The sequence below is a fragment of the Spermophilus citellus genome (assembly GCF_964194105.1).
Source record: "Spermophilus citellus genome assembly, chromosome: 10".
Classification (NCBI taxonomy): Eukaryota; Metazoa; Chordata; class Mammalia; order Rodentia; family Sciuridae; genus Spermophilus; species Spermophilus citellus.
Genome location: NC_138197.1, coordinates 94,509,294 through 94,527,280, shown reverse-complemented (window position 1 = coordinate 94,527,280; position 17,987 = coordinate 94,509,294). Strand labels below are relative to the sequence as shown.

The 17,987-nt window shown below is 36.6% G+C and overlaps 1 long non-coding RNA gene across 1 annotated transcript in view; it reads left to right on the top strand.

Annotated features, from left to right (window-relative positions):
- Window positions 1-17,987, top strand: part of LOC308658553 — a 110,104-nt gene that overhangs the window by 26,205 nt on the left and 65,912 nt on the right. The gene's annotated exons all lie outside the window — the stretch shown is intronic.

Below are 17,987 nucleotides of genomic sequence, written 5' to 3'. Positions count from 1 at the left end.
GCACAATGTCTGACACACTGAAGCTGTCATAAGGCACCATTCCCATTATAATTTATAGAAATGTAATTTTTAGCCCCAAAATAGTAATTTCAGAAGTGTACATAAACACAAAATAACACTTCATTACATGAATTTGACTTGATAAGAAGCAAGCAGATAGCAACTTTATTCTCTCTCATTCCCAGTGCTTTAAACTCATTCTGCCGAATTTGTCTTCCCTTCCCTTCCCTTGGGTAAATTGTCAGGCAGACTCCATATGTCACAGTCACAATCATTTCTTTCTTTTTTTTTTTTTTGGATATTTATTTTTCAGTTATCGGCGGACGCAACATCTTTGTTGGTATGTGGTGCTGAGGATCGAACCCAGGCCGCACGCATGCCAGGCGAGCGTGCTACCGCTTGAGCCACATCCCCAGCCCAACACAATCATTTCTAAGTACTAAAACAGTGAAATCTACATTCATACACAAGTTGTAATCTCTCTTCTCATTCACCCCAACTCAACTTGGCTAAAACTGCAAATGAAAGGTGAACTTGGTGTTCTCTCTTGCTCTTCTTCTCAGTTCTTGCCTCCTTTCTTGTTTGCTGACTGCCTGTGGGTTCTCTGGGTTTGGGGAGGGGATGCATAGTGGGAGAAATACACACACTGAAAAGGTGTTCTCTAGCTCTCTTGGCTCTCTACCTCTGCCAAGTCGATCATGCTGATACTGGCTCACGGTGAGATTTTCCTGAGTAATCAGGAACACCCTACTTGCCCATCTGTAGAGCCCGATATAAGCAACGTCTCCTACAATGGGCCCTTTATAGTTTTCTTCAGTCTCTGACTTCTAGTGGTCCATCCATGCTCCTTGGGTTCTTTCTATAGGTCTCACTTCACACTTACAGGAGGCTTAATCAGAGTCCCTTTGAAGATGATTAAAGCTCAGATCCCTTCCATAACATGCATATTTGGTTCTCAAAAACCTACACTTTAGTTCCACATGGGTGGGAACACCTTAACTTCTATGGTAGCCCTGTTTTCTCACTCTGCTCTCAGTGATATTGATTCAGGCTTTCATGTCTACATTTTTTTTTTCATATTTGAGTCTCATACAACATTCTGTGTGGCCTAACTTTCAGTAGACCCAAGTGTAGGTCTTCAGGTGAGTCTCTGGAGCCCCCTATCATTTGGTTTGTTTGGAAGGCAGGTGGAAGCTCTTCCCCTATTCCATTATGCATCAGAGGAGTGCATACCCTACCAAGTCCCTCCAGCTGAATCTTCTTTACTCACATTCTTAACATAGACATGATGAGCCAAACTCCACCTTTGAGTGTGTCAGAGACTCATGAGTCAAGAGTTACAATGTCCCAGCTCTGAACTAATGATCTCCAGTCCTGATTGGGGCCCATTATACTGAGTGTGTGGGCTTCTGCTAAAATTCTGAGACGCCAGGAAAATCCACTTAATGTTCTATTACAGTTGTTTTCGTGGAGCTCCTAAGGTTGGTACTTAAGTGGACAAAGTGAGAAGCAGCCAGTTTTCAGGACTTCAGGAGGCCTTCCTTGGAGCTCCAGGTGCACTGTCAAGATTCTTGAGACAAGAGACATGAGCAGAAAGAAGTTTCAAGGTTAGTGATTCTGAATTTTGAAGAATGGGGAACTAGCAGGTTTGTAGGTGAACTGAAGACTTTAGTCATGTTTTTAGCTTTTTCTGCTGTAACCTGTTTTTAAAAGAAGCTGCCCCTGATCTCTGGCTTTTCATTTTCAGCATTAATCTGGACATTCATCTCTGTTTCACTGATTACACTGGGTATTAAAAGAAATGTTGATTCAGTAACAAAGAAGAATGCCCTATTATAGTCCTTGACCATATCATAGCTTCCAAATTTAGTAATTCTGTTAGAGCTACTTTAAGGCATTACTCTGTTGTTTCCCTGAGGACGAGACACTCCACTGCCCCTGACTGACCATTTTCTCATTTACCAGAGATATTGCCTGTGTTAGGGATTTTTAAAGGGGATTTTTATTTTGAAGTACATGATTCCTTTAGGCATTTCTAGGGATATTTCAAACTGTAATAAGTTAAAATCATCAATTTAAAATTGTTAGTGAGTGAAATCATTTACTTCTTCACACAGTTTAGATCCTTTCTTAAAATCAGGCTTTATTATGGAGAGGGGGAAAGAGTCTACAAATGTGCTACTATTGTGGGGAACTTGGAGACTAAGAACAAGAAAGATATTTTAACCACTTTATACTATTCCAGGGCTATGCTTATTCATGAACTCGGGAAAAGTTTTACTCACTAACCAGCCACATAAAAGACAAGAATCTACACGAGGAAAAATCATTGAATGTTTATTTTTGTGTGAATTGTTCTTGATAAGTATCAGCCTTTTTTCTTTGTGACCATCTTCAGTACTTAGATCATGTGTGTATATTCAATATATAAGATAGCCTGGAAAAAAGAGAAGAGGCGATATGAAGAAAAATCAGATCTATTGAGGGCTTAATATGTGTTAGACACTATTCTAAACACTTTGTGTGAATGTTTTCCATTTACCCCTTTTTATAGATAAGGAGACAGAAGCCTAGCAGTAATGTAATTTATCCAAAGTCACACATCTAAAGCCAATGTTATGGAATTAACTGTAGACTTAATAATTTGACTCTAAAACAAATAGTTTAAAAACTACCTAAAGGAAAGGGCATTCATTGGGAGCATATGAGTTGCATATGTTATTTAATTAAACAGAAGAACATAATTTCTCTTCAAGAGTTTGCAGGTAACATTTATAGTTTCAAGAATAGTTTAGTTTGAATGACAGAAGTCCATTTGGCTTTTGAGCAAACTAAACTTTAAATTTAGGAAGGTCTTCTTAGAAAGCAGCCCTCAGAGATGGCCATGATTTGACCTGATAAGATCTATCTAGGTTCAAGGAATGGCTCAGGTGCTTGAACATATGCAAATTCAGGAAAATTTCTATGGTTTTATTTTTCTACCTACAAAATGGAACAAGTGCTCAGTGAGAGTATAATGATAAGTAGAATTAATGTATATTCTTTGTAGTTTACAAAAACACTGTGCAAGTGTAATATCCATAGTAGGATAGAGATATTCAAGACCTTGTTACAATTCCACTTCTTAGTACAATAATACATCTGACACCTTAGATACCAAAGTAGATGCTCAATAAATGTAAGACATTGATTTAAAGATTGAACGAAGATGATGGACAGGTTACTGTTGGAGAGAAGCCATAATCCTGCTCCCGCAACTCAATAAATATATCTTGACAGGTTATTTGGATAAGATACTAACTAGGGTAAGCGCTAGGTTGCTCTGAAGTAGATTGGAGGTTATGTCTGCACCTTTAGACCTTATGCGGAAGAACTAACCAATAAAATTATTTTGTAGACCTGAGATTCTTTAGACTCGATTTCAGAAAACTGCTTAGTTCTGGATTGTGCTCAGCCATCATTCCTTCCAGCTCACACTCTACTCCAGAAGCTCAGAACAGTACTAGCTCTGTGTTCATTAACTTTTGGGGCTTTGCTAACCCAACATCACTTGTGCAGAGCAGTGTCAGGACTTGAAGCCATGGACGTTTTCATAAGCAACTGATACTAGACTCTTGACTTCTGGTCTGAAGTAGATCATTATGCAATCTGCAATGGAAAAGATAAATTTGACCTTTCAAAATGAAAATTAGCCAGTTTTCAAGAAAGTAAAGTATTTAGGACCTACTACTGTCATTTTAGAGACAAAGCCCACTATTTGCCAAGTGTGCTGATTTCCATTGTGGCTCCTTGACATTTGCTTCACATGTATCCGCTGATGTGCAAACCTAGCAGTAATAGCATAATATTGATCTCAGTCTCCTTGTCATACCCTTAGGAGTGGGCTCTTCTGCTCATTTGCTGGTTTTTAAAGCCTGCAATTACAATGCTTTGACATTTGAGTAACGATAAATGGTGCAGAAGAAATTATATGTTGATGGTTTTCCAAGATCTAAATATTGAATATTCTAACTATGTTTTCCATGCTCAAATAAGATTATATATTACTTTAAAATCTTCATGTAATAGTATAAAATTCTTTCTTTTTGTTCTATACTAGGTCAGTTAATTTCTCATATATTTTATAACATTTTCTTTGAGAGAGAGAGAGAGAAAGAGAATTTTTTAATATTTATTTTTTAGTTTTTGATGGACACATCTTTATTTGTATGTGGTGACGAGGATCGAACCCAGCGCCGCACGCATTGCAGGTGAGCGCGCTACCGCTTGAGCCACATCCCCAGCCCAATTTCTCATATATTTTAAAGTGTAATTCTAAGAGTAGTGAAACTTTCTGATACAAAGGATAAAAAATGACGTGTTACAGGTGAGTATTGTAGGTAAGAGAGTAGATTAAATTTGAGAGGGTCTTCTATGGGATGTCATGAGTGAGGTGAGTTTTCAGCCTCTTTCTTGAGAAGACCAAAATTAAAAGAGAATTGGGGTAGTCAAGAATATGGTAGTCAAGAACTAAAAATAAATCTTAGTTTAAGCAGTGAAAATAATGAAATAGAAATATGTGTTTAAAGAATAAAGAAATAAGAACAATACCCTTTTCTTAAGCTCAGTTGCTTCACAAATTTAATAAAAAATAATTAATGATTTAAAAAATTCATACAACTCTATGAGTTTTACTATATTTTAAATTTAAAAATTTCTTTCCTCTTTGCTCTTTTCCCATAGATACAAAACTGGTCTCAAAGCCCTTTAGTCACTGTATCATTTTATTAAACATATGCAAAATTTAAAGTAGTACTAATCATAATTTTAAAAAATCAAATTATAAGTTTTATGCAGATTTATTATAAAAATAATTCTAATGTCAATTGTATTATAAAGTCACTTTAAATGAATCAAGGAACTTGCCATTTTAAAGCACTTCAAAGTTATTTCTACTCACAAGATAATTTTAAGTAAATAAATTATGTTTTTTATATATCTAATATTTACAGGAATAAACCACTAAAGAATTTTGAATATTCATTGGAAAATGAGGAATGGAAATTGCAAGCTCTGTTTGAAGAGCATTATTGTTTTTTATTTCTAAGAAGCACACACTGTCTCTCTTTCATCTAGAGACTCTTCTGATGGAGAAAGAGCCAAGTAGTTTCAAATCCTCAAGGGACTTAAGGGGTCCCACTCCTCCGCCCTCAGGTGGTCATGCAGACTTTACTAAGTGGATTGCCTCTCAAGATGGAAGAGCTGCATCTTCACAGATATCAATAGCCAACCCTGATTAAGACCCTCCCAGCTACTTGGGTATCATCAATAAAAAAACAAAAATCAGCTTGTAACACTGAATTGTAAACAGTTTTTAGTTGGGAAGGTATGGCCATGGTGATGTGGTTGTTGAAAAGGTTGATGATGTGTACTGAAGTATAATGAGATACACGCAAACTTGAGAGACACAAGACCAAAAGCACTCTTTCTTGATATTTTGAAAGCATGGGGATTACTTGGCTATGTGTTATTTGGGGTATTTAAAGAGCTATTGAAGTACAAGGATCTCAGCGCACTTTTACCGTTAGATGAGGAAGATAAGTTTGTGCTATTTTCTAAAGTAACACATAAAAGACTAAAAATTGAGCCATATCTTGCTGGGTGAGCAGAAAACTTTTGGAACACCTTGAGAACCTCTACAATAATTTTTTCACTGGCAGAGACTGTGTAGAGAGGGCCTTTAGTGAACGTTAATTTCAAGATGTTCTTTAATGAATTTTTCAAGTGATTACTTGCTGGTAAACGTATAAATGAAATTTGTCTATTCAAGTACCTTTTCAGCTACCATCAATGAAATGACAAGTCAGAGTGGTGTCTAAATCAAACATCCATGTATATTTTACAGCCATGTGGCCTATTTCCAAACTCTGATGAAGAAATTAGAATACTCCAAGTAAATGACATTTAAAAAAAGGTGGAATTTTTTAAATTTTTTTAGTACTGAAAACAAAGAGATTGGACAAAATAATTCACTCCTTGCAAAAATGCATGCAATACTTTATAGATGTTGTCAATCTCTCAATTTTGTTGATATGTAGGCCTTCAAATTGCATTATAAAATTCAGTGCACCATTTTAGAGATGACTCAATGCACATGAATTTTTGAATGAATTGGGACATAATCAAAGTATAGGAAGTTTTTACTTTTGGCTCAGTATTTAAAAGTATCAGCTATAGAATGAGGAAGATTTCATAAAGGAATTTAGACCATATTATTTTTGGCAATGGAGTTTGAACAATGTTTTTTAAAAAAATGTACCAACTCTTAGTCCTTTGCCCAGGGCTAAAAGCTTCCCAACATGTTCCTAACCTCCTTCTCTATTTTTTTCTACATGCATGTATCCTGTACTCTGAATGTGGCTTACTCTGTAGTCAAAGTAATTATTGTGTGTTGTACGTGCCCCCAAACCCTAACCTCCTCCATGCGTCTGCTTATATACAGTCTATTGCTTATATGCCCAACCTGCTGTTCAAGACCAAATGCAAATTTCCTTCCCCCATGAATACTTGATGGATCCTGGTGGCTTAGTACTTTCTATATTGTTTTATAGTTATTTATGAGTACATCTTACCCACCTGCACCAGACTTCTTGAGGCTAGAGATATTTCCAGCCTTTATAACAACCATGACAATAACAATTACATAAAGAAGATTCTCAATAAATATTTATTAAATGGATCTTAAATTACGAATTAAAATGTTTCTTACAACAAAGATTAAGGGAAATTGCAAATTTTTCATTAGTCCCTAACTGAATGAATATATTTCTTGCTTTGTAGCAAATTGCTAATATGTAGCAGTTTAAAGTAATACACATTTATTACCTCCCTGTTTCTGTGAGTTAGGAATCCTGGAACATCTCAGCTGGATCCTCTAAGTTAGGCTCCCTCACAAAGCTGGAATCAGTGGAAGACCTAGGCCTTGTCTGAAGGCTGTACTGGGGAAGGCTGTTAGATTGAGGGCCTCAGTTCCTTGTTCTCTGTTGGCTAGAGAATCCCTCAGCTTCTTGACACATGGGTTTTTTTTGACATGACAGTTTGGTTCATCAAAGAATACAAGCTGAAAAGGTAACAGTGTCTGCTAGCAAGACACAAGTCACAGTTTTATGAATCTTGATTATGGCAGTGACATCCTGCCCACCTCTACCCTATTTGACTGGCTAGAAATAAGGTATAGGTCTCACCCACATTCAAGTGGAGAGTATTGCACAAGGGCATAAATACCAGTAGGTGGGATGGCGGAGTATATTTAATAATGTTTGTCATATTTTTTTACACGTCAGGGACTTTGAGAAAGAATTTTTTTTTTGCTATTATTTGTACTACAGTTTGCTTTATATCAAACTTGAGCTTACAAGCTTGTTATTTCTTTGAGGCCCAGATCGAATGCTAACTTCTTACTAAAGTGGTCTTTGGTTCTATATGTTAAAGATAATTCCTCTTTTCCTTATATATCCACAATATTTTATAGCCTTTTTCATGACACATATCATATCTTGAATTAACTATGGTAAAGACGATGAGTCCACCTTTTCCTGACACTTTCCTCCTTATCTCCAGGAGGAAAAATATACAATGTCAGGTTTAGCAGACTTATTTTCTGAAGCCTACATCTCTTGCAAGTACTGTGGTGAGTAAAAAGATAATAGTTAAAGAGAAATTTCAGAAAAATCTTATAGAGCTTAGTCAATATTGTCCTGTAGCTGACGAAATTCAGAATAGAAAGAAACGATCTACAAGAGACATCTAGCACAGTGTCTAGCATACAGTAGGACTAAACAGGAAGTCAGCGGGTGCCTCCCTTTTCCCTTTTTTTTTTTAAATTCCTGCCTGCTCCATGGACATATTTGAAATGCTGCTTGAATTATATTAGGATATTTAAAGTCATTTCTTTAATCATTAAAGAAGTCTTCAAACAATTATTGAGCATCTTCTAATGCCAGGCGCTATTCTAAACAATAGGGATACAGCAGGGAACGGATTTTAAAATATATTTTCTTCTAATGGAACTTGCATTTTAGTTGGGGAAGACACATACAAAAACAACTGTGGCCGGTGGTGATGAGTACTATGAAGAAAAACTAAAGTAGGATGAAGGGGTGGGTATGATTTCATATGAAATGATAAAGTGACATTTGAGCACAAAATAAGAACAGGAGGGATTAAATCACATGAATAGTAGAGGAGAATTTCGGGAGGAAAGAAGAACAAATACAAGAGCTTTCTAGAGGGAGCATGATTGCTGTTGGAGGAGTAGCAAGGAAGCATTAGAATAAAGTGGACTAAACCAGGGGGAAGTGGGAGGGACTGGGATAGATAGGTAGCTTGAGAGTAAAGAGCTAGCGGAGCTCATGCATGACCCTGTAGTCCACAATCTACAGTTTGGCTTTTAGTTTCCATAAGATGGGGAATCTTTAGAGGGTTATTAGGAACATGATATGGTCTAAAAAGTACTTCTAAAGGATTACTCCAGCTATAATTTGAGTAGATTCTAGAAAGAGGGGATGGAAGGAAGAAGACCAGTAAGCATGTATGTTATTGTGAAACATAGTTTTTTGGTCTTTGTCCCCATTTCCTGGAATATAACTCCTAAAATCCTTGGAATCTCCAGAGTGGTAACTGTCTTTTGAGTGCTAATGAGTTGGCTGGTGAGTGGCAGTTTGGAGGTAGCTTTGGATGGGTGCTGGTCACAAGAAAGACCAAGGCATGATTAGAAGATTGGAACCTTTTACTTTCTTACCCCCAAATTTGTGGGGCAGGAAGAGGGACTGAAGGCTAAGTCAATCATTGATTGTCAATCATGTCTATATAATAAAGCTTCCATAAAGACCAAAAAGGTCTGGTTTCAGAGAACTTCCAGATAACTGAATATGTGGAAGTTCCTGGAGGATTGTGCATCCAGAGAGGGCATGGAAGCTCCACACCACCATCTATACCACCCCCTGTCTATCTCTTCATGTGGCATCCACCTGTACCAATTGTGATATCCTTTATAACAAACCAGTAAACATACATGTTCCCTGAGTTCTGTGAGTTGTCCTTAGCAAATTAATTAAACCCAAGGAGAAGATGGTAGGAACTGATTTATTGCTGATCATTCAGTTGTATTTGTGAGCTTATTACTTATAATTTGCCTCTGAATTGGAGGAAGTCCTGTGGGACCAAGCCCTCAACTTGATGGTATTTCCAGGTAGACAGGTTCAGATTGAATTGGGATACCCAGGTGCCTGCTAGAGAATCTGCTGCAGACTGTTTACTTGGTGTGCAGTGAAATCTACATACATATATCTGGGGACACCGAAGTGTTGACTGTTGAGTGAGAAAATAGGAACACTTTAGCTTTTCTTATAACCACTTAGTGTGCTACTGCAGTATACTGCCAGGTAAAAGGTGGTGGAATCTTGAAGTAGAACCATCAAGACTTGCTAATTGCTTGGAGACAGGCTGTAAGAGGAAGGCACTAATAAAAAAAAAAGGAAGGAATAATAAAAGATAACTTCTAGGTTTTTGCCTATATAACTAGAAGAATGGTGATAATACTGTTTGAGATGGAAGACTTCGGGGTGAGCTGATTCTATGGGAGGTGGAGATGAGGGAGGGAATCAGCAGTTTTATTTTGAACGTGCTAAATTTGAGATGCCAATTGGATATTAAAGTTGAGATATCAAGTGGGAAGTTAGTTTCATGGAATTCAGGAGAGAGGCTGGGTTCTGAAAATACAGATTTGGAGGTTTTCAGCATGTGGATGGTATCTAAGAGATCAAGAAGGACTGAATGTGGACAGAGAAGAGGTTCTGGGACTGAGTCCTGCAGCTCTCTGGTGATGACGAGGCCTTGTTCATCTGGAACGGCATATCCTTTTTCACCAATACTCAGGCAAAGCTGTGAGCTTTGTTCTCCAGGGGAATAGAGTTCACTGCCTACTCAGTTTTGTTCAGGTACTTTATCCAGGGAGACAGGAAACAAAGTATAGTTTCTGTTTTTCTAATTGAATATAAAACTCTTAGCAGAGGAAACTTTAAAGGGGAATTATGCCGAGTTCCGGTGAGATTTGCATAGATGCGCATCTGGTGCTGGGGGCCCCTATAGGATGCGTAAAATGGAAATGAGTATCTATTAACATGTTCCAAGGAAAAAAAGACCTCTTCCCAGATGAACCCCTACATCACATTTTCATTGGCAGTATTTCAGAAAACCAAAAATTGTAGATGTTAAAAGGCTTAAAAATAGCAATAAAATAATGAAATGAGATAGAACAGTTAAAGATAAACTGATATGAGAGAGTAGGTTAAATAAATGACTCCCAATAAATAAATAAATCCCCCAAGATAAATCCTCCCAAATACGCCAGAAAATAAAGGCAGCAAGTGAATCGTGGGCTAAGAACAATTAAGATAAACTTTAAGGTCAGAGAGAATAAAAGAATAAACAACTAATTTTTAAAAAGTAAACAATGATTTCAAAACACCAGAGATTAGCCAATCAATACCAGCTGAAATAAATTAGCAGTAAGCACAAGTTCCAAACATCAGTCAAGAGAGTTCTTGAGCTAGGGTCAAAATCTGTAACATGTTTCTCTTTCTGAGACCCTGGCCCGAAGGCTGCTGTCCTCAGGCTGAGCAGGGGCCTTGACTTTTTACCTTGTACCCCTTCTCTCTGATTCAGGGCATCTTTTCTCTTGGGCTCTATTGAAGATCATCTGCCCACTCCTGTGTTCCTGCTAGCTATCTTTCTTAGATATGACTCTTCACTTCAGGCAAGCACCTGACCCAAGTTGGCTCAATCAGAATCTCTTTCCTAGAAATCTGTATTTGGAACGGAGACTCATCAGTTTGGACTAGCCTCTTTAATAACAATAACAGTAACATGAAAGAATTAATATTTATTGAAGATTTATGTGATGAACATTGATCTTTATGTGTTTTCTCAAATTAATTTTAGAACTTTATAAATGCTATTATTGATGAGGAAACTGAGGCCCCAGAGGTGAAATAATTTGCCCAATGTCACACAGCCAGTAGCTGGCAGAGTTAGTATTTAGATTCACCTCTGACTCTGGAGCCCATATTCTTAGCTTCATGTGATACTGCCTCTTTGGGACACGTATATAAACTTGAGAACGGTGAGGTGGCCATCTTTTGCCCTCCATGTGAACAGACAGTAGAGAATCAATCGATAATGCATAGTAGGATCTTCCATGATTAAATGTTATGTCACCCTCCAAACTTTTGCATTGCAATCCTAAACCCCAAGACATTAGTATTTGGAGATGAGAATTTGGGGTAGTGATGAGGTGATCAAAAGGCATCATGAATGGAATTAGGCACTTATAAAAGAGACATCGGAAAAATTCCCAGTCCCTTCCACCATGTGAAGTTACAGAGAGATGTCTTCACCAGGCACTCTGCCAGTTCCTTGATCTTGGACTTCCCATCCTCCAGAACTGTGGGAAATTTTTCATGAGCAAACTAGTCTGAGGAATTTTGATAGAGAAGCCTTAATGGACTAAGATATAAATCAAGATGGAAAGGGGATGTCCCTGAATTCTTCTTTTGCATGGGCTCTGTCCTACCACTACATGTCATAAGCCATACCCTGCATCCCCAAAATATATTTCCACACTTTAGGGTTAAGATAATTCAGTTGAAATTTGGATCCTGCAATTATGGATCCTAACTAATACTAGTACCACCCCTTGATATGAGCAAAGCAGAACCTTCAAGTTCCAAGCTTCCCTTAAATGCCACACTTATGATTGAAATAAGGAAAGAAAGAAAGAAAGAAAGAAAGAAAGAAAGAAAGAAAGAAAGAAAGAAAGAAAGAAAGAAGAAAGAAAGAAAAAGAAAGAAAGAAAGAAGAAAGAAAGAAAGAAAGAAAGACAGAGAGAGAGAAGGCTCGTGGGCTCTCCTGTTTGACTGTCAATTCCATTTCTCTGTCACCCTTATCCTGAATATGGGTCTTTTAAGTACAAAGGTAGCTAATAGGTATTTTTTTCTTAAAGCACTTTAATTTTTTTTGCAAATGCCAGCTCTTAAATATTTATTTAGGCAAATGAATATGATGTTTATATATTTCTTTATATAAATGTGACTTCTTCCTAAAGTATGTACTTAGGAATGGTTAAAAGACTAACTATTCCTATTTGCTGACAACATGATTCTATATTAAGAAGACCCAAAAAACTCTACTAGAAAACTTCTATAACTCTTACACAAATTCAGCAAAGTAGCAGGACATAAAATTAACACCCATAAATCAATTGCATTCCTATACATCAATGATGAATTAACTGAAAGAGAAATTAGGAAAACTATCCCATACACAATAGCCTCAAAAAAAAAAAAAAACCCTTGGGAATCAATCTAACAATAGAGGTGAAAGATCTCTACAAGAAAATAACAGAACACTAAAGAAAGAAATTGCAGAAGACCTTAGAAGATGGAAAGATCTCTCATGTTCTTAGATAGGCAGAATCTATATTGTCAAAATAACCATACTACAAAAAGCACTATACAGATTTAATGCAGTTCCTATTAAAATTCCAATAAATTCCTATTAAAATTCCAATATGACATTCTTCATAGAAATAGAAAAAGCAGGCATGAAATTCATTTGGAAAAATAAGAGGCCCAGAATAGTCAAAACAATCCTTAGTGAGAAAAGTGAAGTAGGAGGCGAGAAAAGTGAATCAGGAGATGTCACAATACCAGACCTTAAATTGTACTACAGAGCTATAGTAACAAAAACAGACTGGAAGATCAATGGAACAAAATAGAAGACACAGAGAAACCCACATAATTACAGTTATCTCCTACTAGACAAAGGCTCCATAAACATACATTGGAGAAAAGATAGCCTCTTCAACAAGTGGTGCTGGGAAAACTGTAAATTCATATATAACAAAATGAAAACAGACCCCTATCTCTCACCCTGTGCAAAACTCAAAGTGGATCAATGACCTAGGCATTGGACAAGAGACCATCCGTCTACTAGAAGAAAAAGTAGGCCCAATTCTTCATCGTATCAGCTTAGGAACCAACTTACTCAATAAGGCTCCTAAAGTCCAAGAAGTAAAATTAAGAATCAATAAATGGGATGGTAGCAAACTAAAAAGCTTCTTAACAGCAAAGAAAATAATCAAGCATATGAAGAGAGAGCCTACAGAATGGGAGAAAATCTTTGCCACCTGCACCTAAGATACAGCATTAATCTCCAGGATATATGAAGAACTAAAAAAAAAAAAATTAACATAAAAAAACAAAACAAATAACCCAATTAATAAATAGGCAAAAGAACTGAATCAATACTTCACAGAAGAAGAAATACAATCAGTCATTAAGTATGTGAAAAAAAGATTCAACATCTCTGGAATTAGAGAAATACAAATTAAAACCACACTGAGATACCAGCTCACTCCAGTCAGAATGGCAATTATCAACAACATAAGCAACAATAAATGTTGGCTAGGATGTGGGGAAAAAAAGGTACACTCATACATTGTTAGTGGAACTGCAAATTGGTGCAACCACTAAGGAAAGCAGTATAGAGATTCCTCAGAAAACTTGGAATGGAACCACCATTTGTTCCAGTTATCCCACTCCTCAGTTTATGCCCAAAGGACTTAAAATAAGAATACTACAGTGATGCAACCACATCAATATTTATAGCAGCCCAACTCACAATAGCCAAGCTATGGAACCAATGGAGATACCCATCAACAGAAGAATAGATAAAGAAAATTGGGTATATATACACAATGGAATATTACTCGACCATAAAGAAGAATGAAATTATGGCATTTACTGGTAAATGGATGGATCTGTAGACTGTCATGCTAAGTGAAATAAGCCAATCCAAAAACACCTAAGGCAGAATGTTTTCTCTGATATGTGGATAATATATAATAAGGTGTGTGTGGGGAGAATAAAAGTTCATTGTACACGTGGAAAAATAAGAATTCATACCCCATTTGAATCAAATGTATGATATGTCAAGATCATTGTATTGTCTTGAGCAACTAATAAAAAAAGTTCATTGTATTAGACAAAAGGGAATAAAGGGAAGGAGAGGGATGGAATAGGAAAGATAGTAGAATGAACTGGACATAACTTTCCTAGGTTCACATATGAAAATGTGGCCAGTGTAACTCTACATCATGTTCAACCACAAGAATGGGATCCTAATTAGAATAAGTTATATTCCATGTATGTAAAATATGTCAAAATACATTCTACTGTTATGTATATTTAAAAAGAATAAATAAAAATATACTTCATCAGAAAAATCAATAAACAAAACACTATATACATTAAATAAAAAGAGAGACTATCTCCCAAAACCAAAAAGTCATATATGATTCCATTTACATGAAGTATCCAGAATAGATTTATCTAGGTATACATTATTAGTTGCCAGGAACTGGGGAGCAGGGAGAGTTAGGAGTAACTGCTTAATGGGCACAATATTTTATTTTGGAATGATGAAAATGTTTTGAAACTAGGCATAAGTGATGATTGCCTAGTATTATGAATGCACTAAATGATATGAACTGTTCCTTTTTTAATGGTTAATTTTGCAAATGGGCATTTCATCTTGTAAAATTTTTTATCTGTTCTTTTTAGATAAATCTATGACAGTGGGGTGTATTTTGACACACATATACAAGGAGTATAACTTATTCTAATTAGGATTCCTTTCTTGTGGTTATTTCCGATGTTCACATATTAATATATCACTAGTGAAACTCCACATCATGAATTTCTCCTCATGTATAAAAATATTAACAATAAAAAATTCTAAACTCTGAAAGCAAAAGTTATCTTCCATTTAAGTGGTAGACAACTGGGCTTGAGGTCATTGTGTTGGGGACTCTGGGACAATTCTTGATATGAGAGTGGGGGCCTCTTAACCATTGTCAAGTTACAATGGTTCCTTCATCGGAAGTGTAGGCCACAGAGCATGCTCACGGGAGGAGCATGGCACAGCAAGGCTTGCTTTGTTCTGTTCCCACAATATGGTCTGTGTGGATTATAACCAAGGATTTGAAGAGAATGAGGCAGTTCTCCAGTCTTCTGTATCCCTGTGTCTTTCATGATATCTTGAGTGCTGTGCTCTTGTTACTTGGTGTATCCCTGTTGCCTAGTTATCACACTCTGTCAGTCAGTGGGAAAGAAATGCATGTTTTGGCCACTGCTGTAAATCATCTGAGGTATAAAATGAGAAGTAGGTTGACCTCCAGAGAGGATCAGATAATGTTCTCAGTGCTTGAAAATGGCAATATTCCTTCTACTTGTCTTTCAAAGATGAAAATTGTCTGAAAACTCTGCTCGGTATTTTAACCACCACAAAGGAGAGCATCTTTACCATCAAAGGATAAGAAAGCAACATGGGTGATTACTGAATGACATCTTCTGTATAAACAGAGGCTTTACTGGAAAATACCACTGTGGATGCCTGTTTCTTCCAGTTCTAAGTTTTTCAGTCATCCAAATACAAAAGGAATCATTTATTAATCTTTGAACTTGGCATAGAAAATGGACACTCCCTGATTTGGACCAACATTCTCCTAAAGTTATTTCCTTGTTAGTGTTCTTGGAAATTCCTTATTTACAAAGTTCAAGTGGCTTCTAATTCCTGACCAAACTTACATTTATCAAAAAAAAAAAATCTACGTGAGTAATAGGCTTTTAGAGCTAGAAGGCATGCAAGTTCTTCTTTTGCAGGGAGGAATGCAGAAAATGAGGTTCAGAGAGGTTGACAGGCCTTGCGGGGGCAGAAGAAAAATAGGGGGAAGACACTCCGTTACCTGATGGCACATGCCTTCATTACCCACAGAGGCAGCCCTCTGGGTCTTTAAGGAGTAAATATTTTAACTGAGAGAAAATGAAGATATTGAGGGGATTAATGTCTACTTTATTACCAAAAGAAGGACTATTTTGCATTACCACAATCAGCCATGCGTTTCCTACGATCATAAATCTTTCAGGTCTTTTCAGGGTTTACTCCCTGCTTTCCCTGATGCATCACTTCTCAGGTGCCATTTCTTCTAAGAGGTTGTTTGGCCTCTGCCTTAACATTTGGAGTGACAGGAAACCTACTAGCTTGTAGGGTAGCACATTTCATTTGTGTGTTTGTGGCTTATGTTGTTTATTTCTCATCACAGAAAATACGCCTGTGTCTCATAGTCATCCTTCTTTTGCAACAGACATAAATACAATTATCATATTGATACCAAAAAGTCTGCATTAGGGTAATTCGAAATGATTTCATATACTATATATTTTCCTTAATCAAAATTTATATAACCACAACTTCATTTTTCACTTTTACAGGTAGAAATTCAATATTATTTTTGATTATGGACCGTTTGGTTTGGGGATCATGAAGAGTTTAAGATTTAACCCTCACTCTTGGGCTCTAATTGTATGTTCTCGAACAACTTTGAATAAATCTAATTCAAATAAATCTGATTCCTCTCCCATAGGCAGTCCTTTTCATTGGTTTTTTTTTTTTTTTTTAAGCTATCATGTTTCTCTTAAAATTTGTCTTCTCCAAGGTAAATATCCTCAGCTCTTTCAATTGTTCCTCACAAGTTGTGGTTTCCAGACCCTTCACTAGATTGTTTGTCCTCTTCTGGATGCATCCCAGTTTGTCAATGTTCTTTGTAAAGTATGGTGCCAGAATTAATTGCTGTAATAACAATATCCATAATAATAATAACCACTACTTATTGACTGTCCGCAATGTTCCAGGAACTGGGCGAAAGGCTTAGCTCACTTAATCCTCACAAAACCCTCTTCTGTGTGTTATTGTCCTTATCTTTTTAGAGGAGGAAGCCAGTTTTAATATGTTAACTGACTTTTCCAAGGTCACACAGTTGGATAGGAAATAGCAAAACTGGGATTAAATTGCACTCTATTCTGAAACCATTTTAGAATGCTCCAGTGTTTTCTGCCTATGTAAAATTTAGGGCTAAGATATTAAATTTTAGCAAGAACATTTTAAGATTTATATATCTTGTTTGGTGATTTCATGTTTATGGGAAGGATGACCGAATTCAGATCTTCAGGATGGTCTTTAACATACCAATTTACTCATTTGTCAAATATTTATTGAGTGCCTGCTTCATGCCAGGTCCTTCTTTCATAGGGCTGACATTCTTTTGGGGGAGATAGACATCCTAGAAGCAAACAAATAAATGTGGTAATTTACAATAACTATAAGTGTCATAAAGAAAAGAAGAAAGTAATGTAATACAAACTGACCATGTTGGGGTAGGTATGAAGGAGAGACAAAATGAGACCTGGTGATCATGGGAGGCTTCTTGGAGGAGTCGACACCTGGTCTTGAACTGAAATGATGAGAAGAAACCAGCGACTTAAAATGTTGAGGGAAAAACCTGCAAACTCAGAGTAATATTAAGGGTGAAGTTCTTGTGACTAGATAAGCTAAGTGAGCTCTAGAGACAAACAGTTCTATCTGGCTAAAAGCAGAATAAGTGATGGAAGAGTGAGGGGGGACAACCTGAATGACTGACAGAGACAGATCACAGAAAAAGACCTATAGCTCATGGTAAAATTTTTGGCATTTTTTCAAGTGTAGTAAATTTATGCTGGGTTTTATGCAAGGCAGTGAATGGGGCCAATTCATATTTTAAAAGATGACATCACTACAGTATGGAGAATGAATTATAAGCGGCAAGAATGAAAGCAGGGGGATGAGTCAGGAAACTATTGCAATGGTCCTAGTAGGAAATGACGTGGTTCAGGGCAGGTGGTAGCTGATCCAATTGTGACTCAGATCAGTGGAAAGAAATGGATGAATTTAGAAAAAAATTTTTTTTTAAAGTTAAACATTTTGGGTAAATTAAATGCAGTAGGGTAAGAGAGAAAGAAATTGGTTTAACTCTTTTAATGTTGGATTGGAGGGAATGCTGTTTATACCTAGTA